Here is a 10,845-nt window from a genome sequence, read left to right as displayed (position 1 = left end):
CAGACTCTCTTTTGCTCCATTTGCATCATGCTGCTTTTTAATCTGCCTACAACTATCCAAAATGTTTTCCTGTATAGTATATCTTTTGAGAAGCGGTGCCCTTATTGATTCAACTACTTTGACTGTCTGAATAAAGAATATTCTCAGAACACAATAATACACAGCACAACATGGCACATAAGTCAGCTATTACAGACACTTGCCCTTGACTTAATTAGTAGACTGGCATGGTTGCTTCTCTTCTATCTTCCCAAAGAGAAAGTCTCAGCTCAGGAAGAGCATGATTGGATATGCCATATGCAAAATGTCATCTGCAGAATCAGTGCTGAAAAGATGTGGCCTTTGCCAATGCCAAAACAGAAAAAAAGTATTTAACTCTTGCTCTTCAAAATTAATACAAGAGGAAAAGAATATACACATAAAAAGTAAATCTAGCTCAATGATCAGTCACCATTCCTGCAGCAGTAAACTAGAGAGACAGCAGGAAGTAATGTGTAGAAAGAACTTCAGAAAGCTTAAGAAATACCAAAGGTTAGCCAAAACATGCAGTCAGCAAAAGGAGAAAGTCCAGAAAAATACAGATGACCTGAGGAGAACATAGCTAAGACTTACCGTAAAATATCTTGGAAGTCAGTGAAACCCAACGGTGCTTGATAATAAAGAGGGCAGAAATGAGTGTCTGGTTAAGGAAACCAGCAACCGAAAGCGATGGAGGATGCCAGACAGGAATCTGAATTTATAGTACCACAGGGTCAAAATACAGTTATAGACAGATCATTGTATGTAAAGTGCACTGCATATCAGAGTATACTTTTGAGATGAAAGGAATGAATGTGTTTTCAGGTGACAGAAGGATGTGGAAAACCATTTTTCTTTAGGCAGGGAAAAATCACATAAACCATGTAAATGAGAAAAGGGCCCCCTAGAAAGTATCTCTGACTGAAATGGCTAAATCACCCAGTACTTCCGTGCCCTGACGTTTGGAAAATTTCTGGATATCTCTTTAACCCCAAGATACGTTTCAGGGTCTGGGCACCTGCTGGGCATGTGTCTCCTGGAGGGGAAGCAGAGGCGGCTGCTGCTGTCCTTAAAAACTTTAAAACATCAACATCTTTCAGCACAAACCCAAATGCTCTCATGCTAAGTTATGATAGAACAAGTCCCAAAGCCAACTGGAACAAAAACATCCTGATGGCAGTTAGGAAGCCAGGCAAGCTGAGATATGATCAGCCCTTGTTGAAAACTCAGTTTGAAAGCCCTGGTGCTTACAATGTCAAAGAAAAATATTTTCAAACCTAGCTAATGTCTCTTCTATCTGGTGATCACTTATGACAAATAAAATTGGACAGTAAAAATGGTTACATGACAGCATCTGGTCTCTCTTTTGTGGAAGGAGTAACACAGCATGCAGTTTAGAAAAGCAATGGGGTTGTTTTGTTTTAGGAGAGCATGAGTAGTAACAGTACCAACTCCTTGAAGGCCTTTCGAGAACTCAGGTTACTGTACTCATTTGTTAATTTTAGTATTTTTAATAAGTATTGCTGTTTGGCCAAGGAAGTCAGTCCATTTCATTTTGTAAGGTGCTGCAGAAATGCATGATGCACAGAAGCATTACAGTCTGAAGGAACATTCATGATTATTCTGCCTTTCCCGCTTCATAACATAAGGTACAAAACTTCACTCAGAGATTTCTGCAGCAAATCTAAAAGTCAGGAGAGACTATACAACATAGTATCTGTATAGCACACATTTTTAGGCAGATCCTGATCTGATGGTATCAAGTCATGGAGAACTGCTTTCCCTTGCTTGAATCTAACACAAGCTACAAGCGCATCTGAGAGGCAGGGAAAGGACAAGGGCAAGGGCAGAGAGAGGGGAATAACATGGGAGTAAGTGATAAAATCCACTTGTTAAAGAACAAGAGTGTGGATAGTCTAAGGGGTCATAATCTCAAAATTATTTTCCTCGCTAAATAAATATCAGCTGCAGTTCAAAATTTGGCAAATACGTATGCTGAAACAAAGAAATAGCCGGGGAAGCAAGATGATGCTGGATACTACAGCAAGAATTAACTAGGCACAACTGGATAAAATTGATAAATGAAAGAAGATTGTGAAGCTGCAGAAGCTGTTTACATCTGTTGCTTTGGACACTTAAAATAGGACTGCATGATGTCTAATACTCCCTGCTGGGAGAAAGAACATGGACTAGGTGACCTAGTAAATCTTTTCTCTGTGAAGCTCTGCCATAGTTAGGTGACTGTCTTGTCTCAGTACTACTGTTGGCAATATTCATCCAGCATGTCACTTTGGGAGTTTGCAAAATACCGTACACTCTTTGCCCAGAGCAGCTGACAACTAAAAAACAAAGATTTTCTGTGCCAGTGAGAACCATATTAAAACAAAGCTAACCTTGTTATACAGCATCCAGAAAACTGCTTATGGGAACCACTGCATTTCAGTAACATGCTAGGAAGATTTTTCTAAAGAAAATTTTCCATAAATCTCTGTCCATTCAACATGTCTTCAGCATATACGATGGAAATATCCCTTAACAGGCCAATAATTTTCACAGCTGAAAAAGCCTGTGAGACTGCAGGATGGGCAGCTAGAGGTGCTATTTCTCACCTATTGGTTGCCATCCATTTTATACACTCACAAAATACTCAAAAGATTGTGGTGAAATTTGTGTCTATGGAAATGCCACCTTGAGTTGACTCCAAAGGCACATTGTATAGGTTGTATTCTCCTGCTTAAACAAAACCTAACCACTATGCTCTCATAACAACAACTGGGTTCCAGCAAGGAACTTGAACAAAATAATGATGATGGACTTGCTTGGTTATCATTTGAATAGCTTGCCTTAAAAAAAAAAACAGTAAGACAGATCCTTGGCCCACATTCCAAACACTTGATGAACAGACTGCTGTTGACTTCACTGGGCTTTGGATTATACCCGCTGCCATCAAGATGAAAAATTGCAGGCACTTAAAGTAAAGGTTCTGGATGGATTGAAAGACTAGATTTATTATCCCTCTAAGGGCGTATCTGGAGCAAATTAGTATGCAATATATCGCTATACACAAGCAACCTCACTTTCAAATTCAGGATCTGATATGTTGGCAAAAATATAATTTAATAGAAACCATCATAGCTCTTATTAGCTCTCTTTAGTTCTGAAATCAACTACTTTCTAAAGTGAATTTGAACTTTGTATTTACATAAAAAACTGAATGAGCTTTTGTTCACAAATAAGCTTCCAGGCAGACACAGGATAAAAGATAACCTGCAATACAGGAGTGAAAGCAAGAACCATTAATAGAATGTGGTCATCAGCAAGATTTTTTTTAAATCAGTCTTCTGCTGGGCGTAAATTTTGGTTGATTTGCAAAATGTCAAAAGAGAATTTAGCTGGCAGGAAATTCTTCATAGTACTGTGAAGTACAGTATATGCAGTGGTTTGTCAAATTATATGTTTGCAGGAAGAGAGGAGTCTGAACCCAGGACATCCCATACCATCGCATTCCACACGGACAGTTGAGGGGGAAGGTGAATGTGAAACCATGAAGTGCTGCTGATCTGCAGAACAAGGAATTATTCATGCCGCAAATAGGCCACCTTATGAAAATGAAGGTATATTATAAATGTGACTTTCTTTTTAGCACGAAGAAGATGACAGTTCCCATATAAAGGTGGGGGAAGTGAGAACTAGTTTCTGTCAAATCTGGCACAGAAGAGGGCTGGTGAGTGAGTATATTTGCATGCTTCAAGCCACCAAAGGAAGCAACAGGATAAAAGTTAAAAGCAGTTTCTACAGTCAGTGGTGCAAACATGTCTTAGGCTGCCAAACAGACACCAGTAACTATGTAGAAAAACAATCCCAATCTTCAAAAACACATATTTGCCAAAATAACTATACTCACTAGCCAACTTTGCACAGTGAGTTGTTTCAGTTGTTTTGTGGAATAGACCAACATCCTCTTTTTCTCTGTAAGGAAATATATTTTCAGGTTAGGATTACAATGTCCAGTGTGTCCTCCATGTCCAGGTCCATAGAGGTGGTAGCACTGATTAGATTAATCCACCAACGCTGAAGGCACAGGTTTTGACAGGCTCTGGAACAACTTTCAGGAAGAGAGGAGTGGGAGCACTGCAGTTTATGCAGAACGTTTGTCCTTTACTTCTGCAAAGACAAGTCATAGGTGTAATGCTGGCCCTTAGAAAAATTCAGGGAATGAGTCAACTGAGGTGAAGATAAAAGGACATGATGTCAGAAAGTGTTACCACAGCTCTACTATTTCTAGCCAGCACATGGGACAGTCTGGCTGTGCGAGGGAACAGGCTGCCTCAAGACCCTGCTTGTAACCAGCCCCCGCGGAGCAGGGCTACATGAATATCTGAATTTTCTGTTTATCAGTTGAACAACAGTAAGAAACTGTGTTAAAATGAACTGAATTTTTTAGGATTCTTTAGCTCTTTTTTGTTTTGTTTCTTTTACACTGTTTTTTTCCTAACCTATTGATCAGTCTTAAAATGAAAATCTGTGGTTTATTTTTCAACATTTCCAGCACCTCTTTCCCCTCTCCCTCCCCATTATTTTTTTGGTTTTTTTGGCTGAGATTATGGGTCGATATGTCACAAATCACTTCAGTATCCTCCAAATTGCATTTTTGATGAACTGACTATTCAAAAGCATTGCTCAATTCTACCCAGTGGGAATAATTTGTCCCCAGGCTTCCCAGAAAGGATGCTGCTTCACACTCACAGCTTGGAGAAGTCAGAAAACTACACCATTCTCCCAATGCTGAGAGGCTGCTGGGTTTTAAAAACTGCAACTGGGAGATTTTATTCTCTATGGAAAACCATATCAGGAATAATTTCTTGAAAAGTTTGTTAAACAGTTATAGACTTCACATGTATGAAAAATAATTATAGATCACTGCACATATTGTTCAATGATGCATGAGAATGATGATCATTAACCACTTGGATGATTTCTTCAGTTGTCAGTCATAGTATATGAATATGCAAAGTAAGCATATAATTTTACATTTTTTGCCAAAAAATATGTAAATACAAATTTTTGTTTTTTACTCTTCGGTTCCTGTTTTTCTGGTCTGACTCTAAGGATATTCATTATTTCTGTCACTTATGTCTATTTGTTAACATGGAAGATTCTTTCCTCCAAAATGCAGAACTGTTATTTCACCATCAAACAAGGAAATACAATCAGGGTTTCATTCACACACCACAGATCTGTATTAGTCTGGTCACTTCTCAGACCATAGATTTTTTTAATCCTGTCTACTTTTTTTCTCCTATAAACGTACCCTTTTGCATTCCTTAAAATCAAGCTTTCTGCCCCAAACATTTTGGTTACCATATTGTGTGGCTTGATATTTTGCAGTCTTTATATCATGTGGTAGATAAAAAATGAAGATGAAAGCAAAAGCGGACATTGAAAGGCAAGCCTTCACACCTCACACCTGTGTTTCTTACTACAAGAGGCACTGCCCATCGTAAGAAGTGCTACACTACCGCCACTGCTAAGCAAAGAAATTTAGAGTTGGCCAGATGGTTTTCAAACCCTGTGTTTGCAAAAACTAATATTTATATAAGAAGACATTACAGGGGAGTCTCACTGAGAAAGCAGCTGTAAATTATTCAGGCACTCATCTGGAGGAGACATCTCCATTCTTAGCACATGTTTATAATTGAAACATGGTCCAGCTTTTCCAAACCTCCACTGAGTGACTCACAAGGAGAGTTCCATGCGTGGTGCATGCCACGCTGTCCTGCGGATAACGTTCTTGCACTTGGAGTCATTCACATCCACCCAGCACTGGCACATTTTGAGATCAGCCCTCCCTTTTCTGGTCAAGCCTTCAAAGCGCCCTTGCTCTGCCATTGTGCTGTACACAACTTGCATTTGCATCTGGCATTTTGCATATTACATGTTCTGGGAGGATGACCCTAAGACAAAACCATTTGGAGGGCTGGAGGCCAAACTGTGCATATCTCATGTTTCATCCATCCACTCTACGGGCATTTTTGAGGCAGCATGTAAGAAACCCTGGTGTGCAGTTTTGTAGTGTTGGATTCAAACAGGTTTTTGGTGATGCACTAACTTCAGAGGATAAGAAGTAAGGATGTATGAGGCAGAAAGGAAGAGGCTGTTAAGGGAACCCAAGCTCTTACAACAGCTCTTTGCTGAGACTTGTTCAACTTTTGTGAAATTAAGGAAGGAAGCGTGCAGATGGCTGGACTGGTGACCCAGTGAAAATGTTACTCTGAGATGCTACATTTAATGGTAGGAATAAAATGAGGAACGTATTCCACTCCTCTTCTAAAGTTTAAAGGCCACTTGTGAACAATGTGCACAGCTTTCCATATAAGATTTAATTGTGATTAACATGTGTATTAAGGAGTAGGTACAATGTTATAAAACTTTTATCATGCTTCATGTGGGGATTTTAGTGTACTGTGTATGGGGATTTTAACACTGTGCACATTTGGAGATTAAAATAAAGCATCTGAAGGTTCAGTGAATGCAGGCATTTTAATGAATTGTTTAATGAATTAGTGAAGTGAAGGTGGGCATTTTAATGAATCGCTCATGACTGGAACCTATGAATGCAAAGACATTTTCAATGAATTTTTAATAAATAACAATGAGGATGCCAAATTAAATGCTGTGAACAATAGAAAAGAAAAGGATTAAATGCATATCTGTGACCAGTAAAAAGTATTATTAAACATCCACAATCATGTGCCAAGTTAAAACCTTAAACACAAATTAAACAGGAGATGTTTATATAGGCTCTTTTATAGTCTCTCATCATGGTATCCACCATGCTTTCCAGGGAGCCTCTTTCTACAGAATCATTATCTTCCTCAGCTGTGTCTGTGACGACTCTACCATGTCTTTGTCTTTCTCTCTTTTTTTCTCTCTCTTTCCTCCATTCCCTTCTTCAAACTCTTCATTTCTCCCTCAGGGTGCATATAGAATTTTTTTCTAAAGGCGGTGCCACTGAAAGAGGCTGATCAGTGCAGGGACGCTCCAGTAGGCTGTCCCTGCTTTGGAGAATGAAACACATTAGGTGTGTCCTCCAACAATGAAAACATCATCTATTGAAGAGATGCCGGTCCAGCTGAGAAACTATGTAGTGAGCTCATTTGCCAGAATGGTGTTTTCAGAGCTGGGAACAGGGTGAAGGAGAATCACAGGCACTATGGAAAGTGCCAAGTGAACTGCATTGCCACACAATCTGTGCATCAAATTAAAGCATATTCTCTGGCTTGTTTTTCTAAAAAGAAAACACTCATGGATCAACATAATGGGTGCTGCAAAAGAGCTAGAATTCTGCAGTAACCAAAATATCTTTCTCTGCTGGAAACTTGTGTGTTGTGTGACTTGGCTGGTTTACCGTATCATACTTCATGTTGGTTAAAGGCTCAGAATGTTTTTTATTTTTTCCCTGTAATTACTGCAACAGGGAAAAGTGTACTTCTTTTAAACCTAATACTTAATCCACACTGTGCTGCCATTTTGGCTGAGGCTGATTTGGGGCTTTTGGAGGTAGGAGGAGGAAGGAAGTAGAAGAGCAAATGTCAAAGTATGAGGAGCAGTAAGCAGGGGACAGCAAGTGACATTGATGTAGGGTATGGATGTAGCAATACAAAGAAAAGAACTTGGAAGCCTGTACATCTCTAGTACAGCTCCTGGATATATGCCAGGAAATGTCAAGGGAATATGCAGATATGTTTGCTTCCTCTCAGTTTGAGGCAATAGAGAGCACATTAATTTCTCACATACACTAAGCAATGGAGTTGACCCACTTTTCTACCCAGCACTTCCCTGCATGCCGCCTCTATTTTATGAAACAAATATTGGGGAGCGAAAGGCAAGAAGATAAAAAGAAGCAAAGAAGCGTATCCTATAGTGGCAGACACCTGATAGCACAGCACCAAGGTGTTAACGTCTCCCTGCCTACACTAGCTCCTGCACATGACTCTCCTCCCTGGCAGGGTTACCCTTGCAGCTCTAGCAAGACTTCCTGGCTGTGATCCCTTGAGCCTGCAGTGCTCCAGTCAGATCCTGGATTTCAGTGACAAACTCTGTCTGTCCCACGTCATGGGTGGCAACCACTGAGGTGTGCATGGTGTTGACCAAATGCAATACCTCAGCAACGGGATCTCACACAAGTGTACAGTCCATCTCCTTATGGTAGATATTCATTTAGTGAAGTCTCCCGTAAAACATGTTGCTTTCCTTCACATATCTATATGCATCTAGAGTGCCTTTATTGTGGCATCGTCGTGACCTCAGTTTTGTTCAGATAGCTACGTAGAAAGCTGAGCACTGACACGATTGCATGTGAGAACTGAAGTCCACAACCTCAGGCATGAGATCTGATTCAGGTACCTGAACTCATGCAGAATAGACTGTGGCCGGCTGTAAAGTAGCATTGAATAGCATAGTTTGGTCTAGCCAACATGACCTGGCAGTAGCAGGGGACCACAGTAGAGGACTTTGCACATGCTCAGCCACCCTTTACAAATAAACTTCACTGTTGTAGAAGTCATCACCTCTCACTGAAAGCTACTTCCACTATGGGTTTATTATTGTACAAGAAAACTGGATTGGCAACAAGAATATTGTTTGAGAACACTAGGTATTTTAACATAGAAGAGTACAAGCTAACCAGAAAAAAAAAAAAAAAATCAAGTCTAGACAAGGCTTCAGCTGATACAAACTGACAACTAATTGAATTATTTCAGTCTGCCATTATTGTTCCCACAGGGCAAGTATGCCTGTGCTCTCCTTTTAGGAAAACTATGACTATGACTTTTCACCTTGTCTTTCTATCATGGCTGCAAGGAGTCAGTGTAAATTAGGCACTCAGAAGCAGATGCTACATTCATATTTTCAAACATCATACAAGTGTTTTTCAAAGCATTTCTCTCAGGTCTCTTGTTACAGGTACTTTGTAACACTCCATTTGGAAATCAGTTTTTCAATTTCTCATTTACTTGTTATGGTTTTTGTCCCATTGTAAGAAAAGTCATCTTCTCATTAAAAACTTGGAATTAATATACTTTTTCCTTAGTACTTCTTCAAACCTAAGAGCCAGAAGACCTATAGACAAACAAGGCTCTATTTTTAAGTGCTTAATTACAACACGCTCGTTTGACCACTTTCACTGCAATTGAGAAGCTAGAAAGGGATTTTCCTATAAATCTGAGGCTAAATGTAATGACTACTACATTACAAAGAGATGACAAGGGACCTCCTGTTCCCCTCATAGTTTGCCTTAGGGATAACCTTTTGCACATAGACAACACATGCAAAACAAAAATTGGAAAAAACCACTATCACCCTCCAAATATATATAAGTTTCTTAAAGTTGTTGAAATAAAGGACAAAATATTATCTGGTTTAAATAAAAACAAAATAGAGTGAGCATGATCTTTCTAGCAATGATAAAAGGCACTGGGTCAAACTCTGTTACTTAACCTCTAATGACAGTTCCATGTTAATGTTACACTGATCTGAAATTTTTATTCATGCTGCAAAGTCCCAGAGTTTTAGACATGTAATTAAAATCCCTTCCACCAGACTGAAGAGCTATTACCATGGCTCACATTCCTGCTTCTGTCTCAGCTGTTACCTTGTCTGGCCTCCTATCGTGGTTTAACCCCAGCCAGCAACTAAGCACCATGCAGCCGCTCACTCACTCCCCCCCCACCCAGTGGGATGGGGGAGAAAATCGGGAAAAGAAGCAAAACTCATGGGTTGAGATAAGAACGGTTTAATAGAACAGAAAAGAAGAAACTAATAATGATAATGATAACAATAATAAAATGACAATAGCAATAATGAAAGGATTGGAATGTACAAATGATGCATAGTGCAATTGCTCACCACCCGCCGACCAGCACCCAGCTAGTCCCCCAGCGGCGATTCCCCGCCCCCACTTCCCAGTTCCTATACTAGATGGGACGTCCCATGGTATGGAATACCCCGTTGGCCAGTTTGGGTCAGCTGCCCCGGCTATGTCCCCTCCCAACTTCTTGTGCCCCTCCAGCCTTCTTGCTGGCTGGGCATGAGAAGCTGAAAAATCCTTGACTTTAGACTAGACATTACTTGGCAACAACTGAAAACATCAGTGTTATCAACATTCTTCGCATACTGAACCCGAAACACAGCACTGTACCAGCTACTAGGAAGACAGTTAACTCTATCCCAGCCGAAACCAGGACACCTCCATGCCATAATTTAGCCTTTCTTCACATCATTATTGTTTTGCTATAATAACAACCCCAAGAAGTGAGAGGTAAGCCCTGAACCTTTTATGGTTACCTCTCTTTCAAGTACTAAGCATTTGCTTTGGAAGACAACAGGAGGAGCTATTACTATTTATTTGACTTGGAAACCTAAAGTTAGTTCTCTCCACCTCTAAATCTGAGGTTGGCAGTATCCCAGTCTAAGTCTACCATGTCCCCCTAAAAACAGCATGATATATAATTCCTGATTAGTTGAATCTTCCTTCCTCCCCAGTAATGCATTGTATTTTAATGAAATACATTTGTTTGCCAAAAAGAGGTTAATTAGTAGGAGAATTGAAACCCTGTCTGGAGAGAGGAAGAGAGATGTCATGAAGCCAAAGCAAAAACGATGCATGCACCCAGAAAAGAACATATTAATAGCAACACAGCTAACAAGGACTTCATATCACTAAGTGCACAACAGCTGTTCTCACAGGTAAATACCGGATTTCTTCAGAGACAGCGTGGATTAGGAAGCACTTGCTCTATCAGAGTCCCTTCAAAGTATAAGTGTAGC

The sequence above is a fragment of the Aquila chrysaetos genome, chromosome 13 (assembly GCF_900496995.4).
Source record: "Aquila chrysaetos chrysaetos chromosome 13, bAquChr1.4, whole genome shotgun sequence".
NCBI classification, from domain to species: Eukaryota; Metazoa; Chordata; class Aves; order Accipitriformes; family Accipitridae; genus Aquila; species Aquila chrysaetos.
Note: the sequence above shows the minus strand (reverse complement) of the source record.